The sequence below is a fragment of the Balaenoptera ricei genome, chromosome 14 (assembly GCF_028023285.1).
Source record: "Balaenoptera ricei isolate mBalRic1 chromosome 14, mBalRic1.hap2, whole genome shotgun sequence".
Classification (NCBI taxonomy): domain Eukaryota; kingdom Metazoa; phylum Chordata; class Mammalia; order Artiodactyla; family Balaenopteridae; genus Balaenoptera; species Balaenoptera ricei.
Window position 1 is genome coordinate 26,465,612 of NC_082652.1, and position 16,453 is coordinate 26,482,064.

Consider the following 16,453-nt stretch of genomic DNA (forward strand, 5'->3'; position numbering starts at 1 on the left):
GAGCTTCTCCCCTTAGTTACTCTCCCACTGGCGCCTAGGATTCCCCACCCCACCCCTAGAATTCTGGAGAGGGTGCAAATTAAATACGAGACAAGAAAAGAAATGAGCAGAGATTTCTGAATAACGATGAAAACATTTTATTGAGAGTTGATTGGGTGCAGGAGGAAGGGTTGGGGGGACCAGGATGGGAGGGGAGACCCTCCAGGGGACCCGTGGCTCCAGGCCCCGGAGGGTGGGGGATCCAGGGACCTAAGGGCACCCTGAGGACGCCACTGTCTTCTCCTCGGTGCTCCCCTCGTGCGTGACCTGGCAGCTGACCCTGTCGTAAGATTTCCACTCACTGGCCGTCAGGGCCAGGTAGCTGCTGGCTGCGTACTTGTTGTTGCTCTGTTTCAAGGGCTGGGCGGTCTCCACACCCCTGGTGATGGTGGTGCTGCCTGCCTTCCAGACCACCGTCACGCTTCCCGGGTAGAAGTCATTGATGAGACACACCAGGGTGGCCTTGTTGGTGCTGAGCTCCTCAGTGGAGGGCGCGAACAGAGTGACTGAGGGCGCAGACTTGGGCTGACCTGTGTGACAGAGGAGGGGGTGTGAGATGCAGGGGAGGGTCCTGGGTTGCCCACCCCCATCATGGCCTCTGTGACTGTCCCCATGGTGGCCCTGCTTGCCTTCTCTGTCCCCCCTTCCACTCAGCCCCTGGACAGCAGACAGCCCCCCAGATGCTGTTCCACTTCACTCTCCCAGGTGACCCGGCCAAGCCGTCCCATGTGCAGCCTCAGTGTCCCCGTGTATAACCAAAGCAGCTCTCCTCCCTCCTTAGGATCCCTGTCGGACTCTGGAGGTGGCTGCTTCTGCGGTTGGGGTCCTTCCTGCTGGTTACCCCAAGACCAACCTGCCTCCCCAGGCCCCAAGGAGAAAGGTGGGGGTCAGTCCTTAAGCTGGGAGGGCAGAGGGGAAGCAGCCCCCAGAGAGAAAAAAGTGACTTTCCCAAGACAGCAGAGGGTGGGACAGGCTGGGAAAGACGTGAGAGTCACTTACCTAGGACGGTGAGCTGGGTCCCGCCGCCAAAGATGTACCACGGTGAATGAGACTCGGACCAAAACCCGCCGGGCCAGCACCTGGGGCCTGTCCCCCGGGGGCCGGGCCGGAGCGGGGACCTGCTGGGCATGACGGGAACAGGGCTGTAGCAGGCAGGGCTGTGTTCTCAGGTTGGGGGGGTGGGCAGCCAGCCCCCCGGAGGCTGGGGCGCCCCTGGGTGTCCCCATGCCCAGCCCCCTGTCTGAGGCAGCAGCCACCCACACCTTGTCACCCAGTGTGTCCCCCCCACTCTGAGGCTGTCCTGTGACCACTGAATCCTCAGTGCTGATGGTGCTGTTGAGTGCCGAGTCCCCTCGGGTGGCCATGTGGTGTGGCAGAGTGAGTCCTGAGCTGGCTTGGACCTGCCCGACCTCTCCTGGCCTCATTTTAGGGCTTCTGGGTGTTCCTTCCCCATAATTTCCCACAGTCCAGCCAGGCAGCTTCCTCCCTGGGCCTGTGGACACCAGGTCATTTGGGGGCCCCCTGCCCTGTTGTCTCAACTCATTGAGAGGCAATTCAGTTCCTCCTCTTTCACGAAGCCTTCTTGGATCTTTCAGATCATTGTCTTTCTGTCCATCTGTTTTTCCATCCATCATCCATCCATCCATCCATCCATCATCCATCCATCCGTCCATCATCCATCCATCCATCCATCAACCATCCATCCATCATCCATCCATCATTCATCCATCCATCATCCATCCATCCATCCGTCATACATCCATCATCCATCCATCCATCCATCCATCCATCCAACCAACAATGGCTCCCAAACACTTGCCTGCCAAGCACTGTTTTACATTCTGGGACATGCCAGGGCCCTTCTGGCTCTCACCCCATCTCTCCCTGAAATCTCTCAGGTGATGGACAACAGGGCCCTCATCTGGGTCAAGTGTAAGGTCCCTCCCCAGTTCCTGTTGTACCTAATGTCTCTGCAGGATGTAACATAGGGTTGGCCCCTCTTTCCAGTGACTTTGTTCTCCTTGATGTCTGTGACCCCCACTTTCTTCCTTCTTTGTCTTCCGTTTCCCCTGACCCATGCATGGCTACTGATCCCCAGGCTACCTCCCTGGGTCCTCCTTCTTTGCCATCTTCCCACAATGTGCCCACATGATGAGGCTCGAGTCTATTCCAGCTTCAAACCCTTTCCTCATCTCCACTTAAGTTGCCTACTGACCATCTCCAGCTGGATGCCCAATAGGAAACTAACTCACCACTTCCACATGAGACTGACCACTTTTCTCCTATTCCAGTTCTTTTTCTGTCTTCACCTTGTCACAGGTGACCATGAGTGCTCTCACCCCCAGGCCAGAAAACTTTGTCCTTAGATTCTGCACCTAAATACTCCTTAAAGTTAAAACAAGGCCCAAAATAATTAAGAAACAACAGAACCACCCTCAGAGACTCCAAAGCCACAAGAAGTTCCAGGTTTTGCCTTTGCTGATTTAAATTCCCAACTCATACAAAGATGCAGCATTGAGTTGGGGCTTGTTGGATGCAAGAATCTCTGCCAGAGGATCAGACCACTGTGTTTTCCACCTGCTAAGCTGGCCCAGTTAGCTGTGGTTGGTTTTGTGAGGCAAATATAAGATTTTTTGCTTTAAATTTTTAATTGTTTTAAAATTATAAGAACATTAGATACATAACACAAGTAAGCAATCTAGAAGTGCATTTAAAAAGTGCAATGAAAGGATACTGGGGACTTCCCTGGCGGTCCAGTGGGTAAGACTCCACGCTCCCAATGCAGGGGGTCCGGGTTCATTCCCTGGTCTGGGAACTAGATCCCACATGCATGCCTCAACTAAGAGCCCTCATGCTGCAACTAAGAAGTCTGCGTGCCGCAACTAAAGATCCTGCTTGCCACAACGAAGATCCCATGTGCCAAAACTAAGACCCGGTGCAGCCAAAATTAATTAATTAATTAATTAAAAAAGAAAGGATACTAGACAGTAACTCAAAGTCTCTATTCACAGATGACATGATCTTATATACAGAGCAAATAAATTCCGCAGGTGCGTGATCAACACACTAGCAATGAACAATTCAAAAAGGGCAATTAAAACAATTCCATTTGCAATGGTATCGATTAAGAATAAATTTAACCAATGAGGTGAAAGACTGTACACTGAAAGCTGCAAAATGTTGTTCAAAGAAGTTAGAGAAGACCTAAATAAATGGAAAGATGTGCTGCGTTCATGGATTGGAAGAGTTAGTATTTGAAAGAAGACAATACTAACCAAAGTGATCTACAGATCCAATGCAGTCCCTATCAAAATCTCAGTGGGTGGTCATTGTTACAGAGATGGAAAAGCTGATCCTAAAATTCACATGGAATTGCAAAGGACTCCAATAGGCAAAACAGTCTTGAAAAAGAACAGGGAATTCCCTGGTGGTCCAGTGGTTAGGGCTCCACGCTTCCACTGCAGGGGATACCCTGTTCAGGGAACTAAGATCCTGCAAGCCCTGCGGTGTGGGAAAGAAAGAAAGAAAGAGAGAGAGAGAGAGAGAGAGAGAGAGAAAGAGAGAGGGAGGAAGGAAGGAAGGAAGGAAGAAAGGAAGAATCTCCTCAGCAAATGGTGTTGGGATAACTGGACATCCACATGCAAAAGAATGAAGTTGGACCCCGACCTCATACCATACACAAAAACTCAAAATTGATCGAAGACCTAAGTGTAAAAGCTAAAACTATCTCTTAGAATAAAACATAGGTGTAGATCTTCATGACCTTGGATTAGGCAGCAGATTCTAAGATATGACACTAAAAGTACAAGCAATAAATGAAAGAATAGATAAGTTGGACTTCATCAAAATTCAAAACTTTTGTGCCTCCAAGTACCTTATCAAGAAAGTGAAAAGACAACTCACAGAATGGAAGAAATAATTTGAAAATCATATATCTGATAAGGCCCTAGTATCCAGAATATATAAAGAAATCTTATGACTCAACAAAGCAACAAAAAGACAACTGATTTAAAAGGTGGGCAAAGGACTTGAAGAGACATTTCCCTAAAGAAGATATAAAAATGACTGACAAGCACTTGAAAAGACCCTTAACATCATTAATAATTATAGAAATGCAAATCAAAACCACAATGAGATACCACTTCACAGCCAGTGGGATGGATATAAAAATAACAATAATAAAAAAAGGAAATAACAAGTGTTGGTGAGGATATGGAGAACTGTATCCCTTGTGCATTGCTGGTAGGATTGTAAAATGGTGCAGCCACTGTGGAAAACAGTTTGGCCAGCCTCAAAAGTTAAACGTAAAGCTACCATGTGACCCAGCAATTCCACTGTTAGGCACTTGCCCAAAAGAATTGAAGACAGATACTCAGAAAAACACTTGACATGAATGTACATAACAGCACTATTTACAATAACCCAAAGGTGGAAATAACACATTAACTAATGAACAGATAAACAAAATGTGGTATATCCATAAAATGGAATATTGGGACTTCCCTGGTGGCACAGTGGTTAAGAATCCGCCTGCCAACGCAGGGGACACGCATTCAAGCCCTGGTCCAGGAAGATCCCACATGCCTCGGAGCAACTAAGCCCATGCGCCACAACTACTCAGCCTGCGCTCTAGAGCCCGTGCTCTGCAACAAGAGAAGCCACTGCAATGAGAAGCCCACGCAACCCAGTGAAGAGTAGCCCCCACTCCTTGCAACTAAAGAAAGCCGGCATGCAGCAACAAAGACCCAATGCAGCCAAAAATAAATAAATAAACGAACAAACAAACAAACAAACAAAGGAATATTATTTGGCCTTAAAAAGAATGATGTACTGACTCCTGCTACAACATGGATGAACCTTGAAAACATGATGCTAGGTGAAATAAGCCAGACACTAGGGTCTTATATTGTATGATTTCATTTATATGAAATATCCAGAATAGGCAAATTCATAGAGACAGAAAGCAGATTACTGGTTGCCAGGGGCTGGTGAATTGGGGGAATGCAGAGGGACTGTTTTGGTGTTTCCTTTTGGCGTGATCAATAGACTCAGGAAAAAGATAGTGGTGATGGTCACAAAACATAGTGAACGCACTAAATGTCACCAAATTGTGTATTTTAAAATAGTTAAAATAGTGAATTTTGGGAATTCCCTGGCGGTCAACTCATTAGGACTTGGTGTTTTCACTGCTGGGGCCCGGGTTTGATCCCTGGTCGGGGAACTAAGGTCCCACAAGCTACTCGGCCAAAAATAAAAAAAGTGAATTTTATGTTAAAAGAATTTTATCTCAATTTCTTAAAACACTGACAATACCGAGTGCTGGGGAGAATACAGAGCAACTGTAACTCATACACATTGCTTGTGGGAATGTAAAAAGTTTTAGCCACTCTGGAAAGCTGTTTGGTAGTTTTTTATAAACATACACTTACCCTCTGATCAATCAAATCCTACTCCTAAGTATTTAACCAAGGAATGAAAACTCATGTTCAAACAAAGACTTGTATGCAAATGTATATACTGGCTTTATTTATCATTGCCAAAAACTGGAAACAACCCAAATGTTCCTCAATTGGTGAATAGTTAATAAACTCTGATACGTTCATAGATGGAATCCTACTTAGCAATAGAAAGGAACAAACTATAGATAAAGGGGATAATTGGATAATTGCAAAGGTGTTATACTGAACTAAAGAAGCCAAACTCATACGGTTACGTACTTGGACTATATTGAGCAATAAAAAGGAACGAAGTATGTACAACCAACAGTCTGGGTGAACAGCCAGAAAACTATGCTGAGTAAAGAAAGTCGCTTCCAGGGCATATATCCAGAGAAAACCATAATTCGAAAAGACACATGCACCCCAATGTTCATTGCAGCACTATTTACAGTAGCCAGGACATGGAAGCAACCTAAATGTCCATCACAGAGGAATGGATAAAGAAGATGTGGTACATACATACAATGGAACATTACTCAGCCATAAAAAAGAATGAAATAATGCCATTTGCAGCAACAGGGATGGACCTAGAGATTGTCATACTGAGTGAAATAAGTCAGAGAAAGACAAATACCATATGATATCGCTTATATGTGGAATCTAAAAAAATGGTACAAATGAACCTATTTACAAAATAGAAATAGAGTCACAGATGTAGAGAACAAACACGGTTACCAGGGGGCAAAGGGGGGGAGGGATAAATTGGGAGATTGGGATTGACATATACACACTACTAAATATAAAATAAATAACTAATAATAACTTACTGTATAGCACAGGGAACTCTCCTCAATACTCTGTAATGGTCTATAAGGGAAAAGAATCTAAAAAAGGGTGGACCTATGTGTATCTATAACTCATTCACTTTGCTGGCCACCTGAAATTAACAACACTGTAAATCAATTATACTCCAATAAAAATTTTTTAAAAAAAGAAAAAGAAAGAAAGTCGGTCCCAAAAGGGTACATACAGTATGATTCCATTTATAGAACAATCTTGAAAGGACAAAATTAGAAAAGAAGACCAAATTAGTAGTTGCCAGAGTTAGCAGGGGCTTGGGAGGGAGAGAAGTGGGCGTGGCTAGAAAGGAATCTTTGTGGCGATGGAAATGTTCTGTACCTTGACTGCGTCCATGTCAATATCCTGGTTGTGATTTTTTATTTTACAAGACATTACTGTTGGGAGAAACTAGGTGAAGGGTAGATGGGATCCCTCTGTATTATGTCTTACAGCTGCATGTGAACCTACAATTATCCCAAAATAAAAAGTTTAATTTAAAAAAAGATTACATAGGGGCTTCCCTGGTGGCGCAGTGGTTGAGAATCTGCCTGCCGATGCAGGGGACACGGGTTCGAGCCCCGGTCTGGGAAGATCCCACATGCCACGGAGCAACTAGGCCCGTGAGCCACAACTACTGAGCCTGCGCGTCTGGAGCCTGTGCTCCGCAACAAGAGAGGCCACGATAGTGAGAGGCCCGCGCACCGTGATGAAGAGTGGCCCCCACTTGCCGCAATTAGAGAAAGCCCTCGCACAGAAACGAAGACCCAACACAGCCAAAAATAAATAACTAAATAAATAATAATAAAATTAAAAAAAAAAAAAAGATTACATACTGCATGATGCCGTTTATATCTCGAAAAGGCAAAACTATAGGATCAGAAAGAGATCAGTGGTTTCCATGGTTGGGGCAGAAAAAGGGATTGACTACACAGAGGGCGCAGGGAAATTTTGGTGGGGGGTGGAAATGTTCTGTATCTTGATTGTTGTGAGGGTCACACAACTCTATAGTTTTATTAAAATTTCTACAACTGCTAATACCAGAAAGGATGAATTTTACTCTGTAAATCGAAATAAAACAAAAGCAGTGTGCTAGTATGCCATATTGCAGCCTGTTATACAAATCTTTATTATGTCATTACAGTTGTCAAAAAAATCATATCAAATGACTGTGTAATACTCCCTACCATGAATGTACCGTAGTTTATTTTACCTTCCCTTGTCATTGGACATTTAGGTTGTTTCTACTTCTTCCCCAGGAACACACTTATAGTATTTAGCTGAAGTTCTGATTATACCATCAAGATAAATTTCTAGAGGTGGAATTACTTGATTAAAAGGAATGTATGTTTTTATGAATCTTGGTATGTTATTCCAGAAATTGTTTGTTCCAGAAATTCAGCCTCCCACTGACAGTCCATGACTGTGCCCGTTCCTCCCCGTCAGCACTCTGATAACATCACTTTAAATTCACTTGGCAATTTCATAGGTGATCTTGGTACCTGGTTACTGTGGACCTCCTCTCCATCCCCAAGGCACAGACTTTGGCCAAAGCCCCTTCTCCATGTCCCTTCTCCATTCTCTAATCTGCCCTCACACTGGTCTCTGATCTGGAGCCATTTTTCCAAAACACAAACCTGACTCTGACAGTGCCCCACTTAAATCCCTTAATGACTCCTCATGGACCCCAGGATAAAGGACCGGGTTACAAGACCCCCATGGTCTGCACCCCGCTCTCCCTGGCTCTGGAAGCTCCCTGCGGGTCAGTACACCTCAACTCTCCTCCTCAGCACCCCTTGCTCCCTTTGCCTGGAGCCCCCCCATCACAGGTCAGCGCCCTGGATCTGTAAGACCAGCTCGGGCATCCCCCCCCCCCACATCTTACTTCTCCTAAAATAGTCCATGGGTCTGCCCTATGCCTGGACATGACCCCCTTGGTTCAGGCCCACCCTGAGACCCTGAGTGGCCTGTCGGGTGAGTGGACGTCCTCGGGGGAGACCAACTTCTTGCAGACGATCCCTTCTCTTGGACCATTTTGTTAAAATAAAGGACACAGCATTCTCTTAACCGTCCAGCAAAAAAGCCAAGCTCTCTGTCCACTCTGCCCATGACAACGCCCCCCTCCCTGAGGCCTCTCTAGTTCTGATTTCCCGCCCCCTCCCACCCACCCAACTCCAGTCACATTTCCTTGCAAACATCTCCCAGGACCCCCCAGATGAAGTCTATCCTCCAGGGACAGGTCCTCCACGTCTGGGCCTGGCCGCCCCTCTAGCCTCTTCTTAGACCCACGTGCCGCAGCCCTGTGGACCCCTGAGCGCTTCCTGAGGGTTCTGTGCCTGTGCTGCCTTGCCCAGGTGGACCCCTTGACCTGAACTCCAACCCCAGTGGGGCCCCCTCTGTCCTGAAGGCATCACACTGCATGTGGTGGTTGTCGCCGGGCCTCTCTTCCCTGGACCTTGAGCTGGGGCCTGACCCGATGGAGGTCCGTCTCTCCTCGTGTTCTCCTGGATCCTGCCCTGGCTGTGCAGTCCCCATCGGATGCTGCAGTGCCGGCCCCGACCTGACACTCACAGACACCCACCCACCTCCACGGCTGTGCTGCTGGTGCCGCAGACTCCACTCCTCCCGTCCCAGACCTTCACCACCGCAGCCCCAGCATCACTGGGGCAGGTGTCAGGCTGCAAGGCCCTCCTCCAACTAGGACCCTTCACTTTGCAGAGGGGGAAACTGAGGCTCAGAGAGGCGGACTTGTCAGCCGGGTCTGTTTAGGGGATAGGGATGGGGACAGCTGGAGGCTTGGGCGTTGGAGTCAGAACCAGCTGTGTGACCTTGGGCAGTTGCCTCGCCTCTCTGGGCCTCTATCCCTGTAAATTGGGGGTGACAGTGGGACCTGCCTTGTGGGGCCACTGAGAGGGAGGTTCTGCCCCTAAATGGTCAGTGCCCATGATGAATGTGCTGCTGTGTCACTGATCATCACAAATGGTCCCAGATGCTCAGCAGTTTGTCCAGGGACCTCCCACCACAAGCAGAGAGGAGGGGGCCGGGGTCACACAGCAGCGGCAGGGGCAGACTGCAGCCCCCACGGACCCTCGCCCAGGCCTTTCTCATGGAGGCGCCTGCACCCTGGTGGGCTTGGGCTCCCAGGGACCAGTCACAGGAGGTGGTCCTTGGCTGGGGGACCCGGGGTCACCAGGAAAGGTCCCCTCACCACACAGCCTCAGCCAGAGCTTGCGCCCTGGTGCTCCAGAGTCTGCCCAGCCAGGGGAAGGGCGAGGAGGTGGCTCACCAGCTAAGAGGAGCCCCAGGGATCCCAGGATGACAGCAGCCACTGCCCCCTCCTGTCCCTGCCTCCCCGTTCCTGCTCTACCCCGAGGACCAGTGCGAGGTGGGTGAGGCACTAGTCTTGCGTACAAAATGTAAGGGGTGCCAAAAAACTCAGTAATTCAGATAAATATTTTAATACAATATAAAAAATAAAAATTAATGCAAACAAATCCACACTGGACAAAATGTCAGCCCTTCAAATAAAACCACCGTCTGCCCAGGCCCCTCCTCTCCAGCTGATGCTCCCTTCTCGCCCCTCTCCCCTCACCCGCTCTCTGTCCCCACTCCCAGTTCTGCCTGCAGGGACCCTCATATCCCCCCATGATTCCCTTGGCCCCTTACCTGTGCCACAGGCTCCAAGGGCTGCTTCCTCCCGGGGTTTCCTTGTGGGGGGCCGTGCTCCGCGGTGCTGGCGTCGGGGGCAGCAGTCCATGGGCGCCCACGGCCAGGCCCAGCACTATTAGAAGCCAGTTGTGCCTGGGGACACAGCTCTGACCCCTGGGGGCCTCACAGCCCAACTGGCCTGTCCTGGGCCTCATGTGCCCTCAGGTCAAAGGCACCTCTGGCCGACCCGCTGGCGTGGGCTCCCTGGAGGGGTGTTGGCAGGTGCCCCCGGCTCCCCTCTCTGGCGGTAACCGTCCCAGTGCGTCCTGGCCCACATGGCCCTGGCCTCTGCCTGGGTCTTCTCTGTCCCTGCCCCCAGCACCCAGCCCCCTCCAGGGCCCATGGCCGTTACTCCTGGGGGCCTCTCCCAAGAGGGGCACCCGCCAACTGCTCTGCTGTGGTCAGGATCCAGGGCTCAACCGCCTCACACTGCAGCCCCTGCCGGCCCCACCTCTGGGACCCTGGGTGGGACACATCTGCTCCTGCCCTAGTTCCCAAGGGCGCCTGTGTAGCATCTCCCTGGGGCCTGGAGGGGCCGAGGAAGGCGGCTGAGTGCCAGCGGAACAGGAACGGCCGAGGCCTGAGTTTAGCGGGGTGAGGCTGGGGCTTCTCTTCCGACCAGCCTTGGGCGGGGGTGGTGAGAGGGGAGGAAACAGGTGCAGGTTTAGCAAGAAGCCAGTTTCAAGTCAGGGAATGGTGATTTCATTATAAAATGGTGGGTTTAATGAGATGTGTTCAGCACCTCATTGTCTCACTCCCCCCGCCCCGTTGTGTCACACACACACACACGCTCATAGAGTTTATCCAGAGGTCACCACCATGAGCACAGTGTCTGGTGCACAGCGGGGACTTCTGTGAGGCCCCCGTTTCCCTCTCCCCTCCAGGGGAGCCTGCCTGCTTCTCCAACATCTGGATGCATCATCGCCCAGGGACCCTGTGCTTTGGGGTGGGGTGGGCGGTGGGCAGAAAAGAGGCACTGAGCCCACCTTGGGTAGCGAGGGCCTGGCTCTGTGCTGGTGCTGCCAGCAGTGATGCCTCAGGAATGCTATACATAACATAAAATTTACCATTTTAGCCACTGTTAAGTGTACAATTCAGTGGCATTAAGTCCCTTCACATGGTTGTGCAACCATCACCACCATCCACATCCAGAACTTTCACATCTTCCCAAACTGACACTCTGTCCCCATTAAACATGATCTTCCCATCCGCCTCCCCAGCCGCAGGGAATCACCATTCTGCTTTTTTTTTTTTTTTTTGCCATCCTGCGCAGCCTGCAAGATCTTAGTTCCCCGACTGGGGATCGAACCCGAGCCCCCTGCAGTGGAAGCAGAGTCTTAACCACTGGACCGCCAGGGAATTCCCCACCACCATTCTGCTTTCTGTCTCTATGATTTTGATCCCTCTAGGGACTTCATATAAGTGGAATCAGACGGGATTTGTACTTTCAAAGTGCTTTTTAAACTGGGAAGTGCTCCACGCTCAACACAGATGGAGGATGACAGTAATTATGACATTTCTTATTATCATCATTGGGAGCTGGCCCATCTGGTGTGGCTTGGGAAAACCATCGGCCATCAAAAAACAAACGAATCCCTGATGCTATTCAACTGCCACTTTTCAAATTTTGCGTTGCAACTCCCAGAGGTTGTGGAACCAATTCAGTCAGATGCAGCCAGAGTCCCGCAACAGTGAGGTCATCCAGAGCAGACAGAGAACAGACAGCGTCCGCGTGGGAGGAGGGCAGCTGGTTCGTGGGGACCTGCCTCAGTTACCCGAAAACATAGATACACTCTGGATAGTGATGGGAAATGCATTTCTTACTGGGGCTTTTGATAGAAAAACCTTTGGAAAACGCAGTCCTGGTCCCGTTGTTTGTAGGAGATGGAGCTCCTTGTCAAATCTGCCCTTGCACGTCCAGTTTGTGTTTGAACTTGAGTTCAAGTTCAAACTGGATGGAGTTCGTGTTTGAAACCACTCTTTGCTTCAGGTCCTGATGGTTTGTCCATCTCTGTGAGGCTCTCCCCAGGGGCCCCCAGAGTGAATTTCATAGATGCCACGTGCCCTAGTGGAGTTGGGCCATCCCAGACATCCTGTTGGCATCTGTCCTACCGCGGTCATGGGATGCTGTAGCGGACAGACTGACTTCCTCATATCACAGGGAGTTCAAGAAGGCCACCGTGAGGTCAGACTCCGTGGACCGATGTGACTTTGCTTAGATCCTCATGTCCCACACACACTGACCGGGCATCCCCGAGGCCAGGTACTGCATCCCAAGACCTCATGGTCCTCGGGAAGATGGGCCAGCACTGAACGGTAACTGGGTGCAGGTGCCCTGACACGTGACGTGGGGTATAGGGGAGCCCCTGGGAGGCCCTGATCCAGTCCAGCTTCTCCCCATTGTGGTGCTTGGCCCACTCCAGCCTCATACCTGGATTCCTTGTACCTTGGGGCCTGGGGTGGGGTTCCTGCCAGGGTCCAGGCTGAAGCTGTTCCCTCACAGCACCCCTATGTGGGTGTGACATTCACCCACTGCCCGGGGCCCAGAAGCTGTGGTTCCCCCGAGGACAGCCCCAGGTCTTGGGGAGAAGAAGGGGCTGTCCCTGAATTCAGTGACCCCAGCTACTCCCCATAACCTGCCCTGCACCTGCTGTTGCTACAGACCACATATTCCTGTGGTGGCCATGGTCGGAAATCTGGGTCTGGCTGGTCCCTGGAGACCCTCGGGGGATGGGCAGGGCCTTCCCAGCTGGTACAGCTGCAGCTCTGGCCGCCCGGGCCTGTCCCCACACCCTCCCTGGACCGAGAATGGCCGAGGGCTGGATTCAGGCTGAGCCAGAGAGGTCTGGGTCCAGCTCTCCTGCTCAGCAGACCCCGTGCTCAGGGTCCCTGGCTCCTCTGTGCCCCGCCCCCACCCATCTCCCCTGGAGCGGAGGGGTGTGTCATGTCCAGTCACTTCTGCCCTGCTCCCGTGTCAGAGGGCGCCCCCTGCCTCCTGCTGGTCAGTCCCCTGCCCATTCTCCATCCCACAGGCCCCAGAGGCTCCTCCTGTGGCCACCAGGACTCCTCTCTCCCAAGTCGTCTCCAGAGCAGACACGTGGGTCCATCTTCTCCAAGTCCCAGGTGTGAACGTTCTAGAAAATTCCAGGTTCTTGGGATCACTAGATCTGCTGTATGACTCCCAAGCCCTTCTCTGGGGGTGGTCTCCACTATTGTGGAAGGTTAAAAACATCCTCCAAAGCCCAGAGGTCTGGAGGTTTCATTCGACGTGAGAGTGACGCTGTAGTCACCCTTGTTTATTTAAGGCCAGTGTGAGAGTTAATTTTATGTGTCAACTTGGCTGGGCCACAGTGCCCAGATATTTGGTCAAACATTATTCTGGATGTTTCTGTGAGGGTTTATTTGGATGAAATTGACATTGAAATCAGTGGATTAACATGAAATTGATGCTTTGAGTAAAGCAGATTACCCTCCCTAATATGGGTGGGCCTCATCCAATCAGCTGAAGGCCTGAGTAGAACAAAGACTGACCTCCCCAGAGCTAGAAGGAATTTTGCAGCAGACGGATTCACTGCCCCTTTTCCCTGGGTCTCCAGCCTGCCGGTCCATCCTGCAGATTTTGGACTCACACCTCCACAGCCATGTGAGCAATTCCTTAAAATAAATCTCTCTCTATTTATAGACACACACATCCTGCTGGTTCTGTTTCTCTAGAGAACCCTGGCTCACACAGCTCATCCCATGGATGGTCATTATGATTCCTGTTTCCCAGACGAGGACACTGAAAGTTAGGGCCTTGTTTAGGTGCAGTGACGTGACTTTGGGTTGAGAAGGAATAGAGCCTTCTTGGTCCAGGGTGGAGGCGGCAGGGGAGGGGTGGGCGTGGACTAGGAGCACCAGGCTGGGGTGGGCAGTTTCGTGCCTTGAGTCCCCGTCTGTCACGTCACCATGAGTCACGGCTCCCACTGCCGTGGTAGATGGCACTGTAATAGCCTCGTCCTCGGCCCAGGCCCCGCTGATGATCAGGATGGCTGTGTTCCCTGAATGGAGCCAGAGAATTGGTCAGGGATCCCTGAGGGCCGGTTGCTATTGTCATAGACGAACAGCACAGGGGCCTGGCCCGGCTTCTGCTGGTACCAAGATGCATGTTTATGCATGATGTTACCTCCTGAGCAGGTGATCCTGACCTTGTTCCGGGGGCTATTGACACTGAGGGCGGCTGGGTCAGTTCATAGGAGGCCGTGGAGCCTGTAAGAGAGGAGAAGAGGGGACTTCCCTGGTAGTCCAGTGGCTAAGACTCTGTGCTCCCAATGCAGGGGGCCCGAGTTTGATCCCTGGTCAGGGAACTAGATTTCACAGGCCGCAACTAAGGAGCCCACGTGCTGCAACTAAGACCCGGCGTGTCTTAGTTAAATAAATAAATAAATATTTTTTAAAAAGAGAGAGAGTGAGGAGGGGAGAGGGGACTTGAAGATGAAGGCCCATTCCCAGGGGCTCCTACCCTCAGGCTGATCCTGCAGTGGCTGCGGTTGGCGGGGGGGACGGTGCACAGCACCTGTGCAGAGAGTGAGGAGGGGAGCAGGAGAGGGGTCCAGGCCATGGTGGAGACGCCCTGAGCTCTGCCTTCTGCGCCTGGAGATGGGCAGGGCCTCCCAGACCCTCTCATTGTGGCTCATGCAAACCTGACCCCTCCTGTCTTTGCTGTGGGCTCCCTGTGCATCTGAGGCGCTGGTCCCAGTTAGGGGCGCGGCCACCCGACAGGGCTTCTCCCTCTGCCCTCCTGCCTCAGGGAAGGCTGGCTCTGCCTTTGGGTCTGAGATGTAGTCAGGGCCCCAGAACTGGCCCCATACGTGCCTCCTGCCGTGGGCGCCCCCTTCAGGCGGCTCAGAGCAGAAACAGGAGCAGAGCCCCCTCCTTCCGGTTGCTCTCCGATGCCGGCAGCACTGCAGCCCTGGTCACACCTCCCTGGGAACTTTCATCCCTTTTATGGAGGGTCGTTTGCATTTCAGCCATCTCTCAGGCCTGGGTCTACACAGATTCACAAGAAACAAACCAGTCCCACTCGTCCAGTGGTCCTTGCGGCAGGCGGTTTTGACGGACGAAGAGGTGCTGCTGGCAGCGCCATATCCCTGTCTGTTTCCCTGGGCGGCAAAGCTCAGAGTGAGGGGTGGTCCGTGGGATTGAGGAAACCAAGGCCGCAGCAATAGCCCCTCCAGGGAGAGGCCTCCAGTTTCCGTCGGGTGAGGGCTGAGAAAGTGGAGCGTGAGGGGTGTGGTGCGGGGGCTCTTCCCAGGAGGGGAAAGTGGACGCGGGGGCGGGGGCTGCCAGGAGGGCAGTTGCAATCCGGGAGTCAGGGCTGCGAAGCCACAGCTGGAGGGTGGTCGAAATGCCCAAACATCCGGGTCTGAGTGGGAGGGAAGGGCCTGCGCTTCTGAGCCAGAAGGAGCCAGAGGTCAACCGTGGGAGGTGAGCGTGCTCTGTGCGTACAGGCACATCTGTTACGTTGCTTCTGGTTTCCAGGTGCTCCTGAGAAGCATCTCCAGAGCATCACCTGCTTGACCACATGGGTGGTTTGAGTGAGAGTGCCTTAGTGAGGTTGAACCAGATGACAAGGGCGCAGGAAGTGCTCTGAGACTTTCACGTGCGTGGAACCGCCAGGGATCTTGTGAAAATGCGGGTTCAGACTCAGCAGGTCTGGGGTGACCGGGACACGTGCCATTTTTTACAAGCTCCCAGGTGATGCTGCCGCTGCCAGCCTGTGGACCCACATGGCGTAACGGGGTGTAAAGGGCACTCTGCACTGCCCCCTGGTGGCCGTGGTACGCGGTGTCTGCACTTGTCCAGTGGGTGATGGAGGCCATCGGTGGTCACCGCGGCCGGAGGGGCGATTCCCAGGGACAGCTCTGACGTCCGCTGAACTGAAGCTGAGGTTGAACTGGATTGTCGGAGGGTAGAACCTCGGGAAGCCGCGTTTCTGGGTCAAGGACGTACTGATGAGATGCAGGAAATGAGAGGAGGGTTCGGGTTTGAGGGGCTTTTGCAGACTCCCCAGGTGGACGGCAGTCACGGGAAGTGGAGGGAGGGAGAGGAGCGGTCGTGGTCGGCCTGTGAGGACGACCACCCTCCCAGCACCACCTCCCTCAGCTGCAGTCCAAATAGTCCCGCGGAGGAGAAGCCTGCTCACAACTCCCGGCCTGCGGCACCATTATGCCTTGAGGGCATGGAACAGAGCTTTAAATTTTTTATTTTTCTTTCTTTAATTTTGAGAGAGTGGTGTAAGGTGGGTACTGTTATCCTGAACTTATCCTTAATTTTTCTTCTTTTGGGTGAGTAAACTATTCGGGATCCTGGCTTAGTAACTACCAGTATCACATGGAGGATTTCAAAATTTTCACATTCTTGTGCTCTTTCTCCATTTAGGGTGTTATAAT

The 16,453-nt window shown here is 51.6% G+C and overlaps 1 pseudogene; it reads right to left on the reverse strand.

Moving 5' to 3' along the window:
• Positions 1 to 249: 249 nt before the first annotated feature.
• LOC132347923 (immunoglobulin lambda-1 light chain-like) lies at positions 250 to 14,622 on the reverse strand (annotated as a pseudogene).
• Positions 14,623 to 16,453: the final 1,831 nt, after the last annotated feature.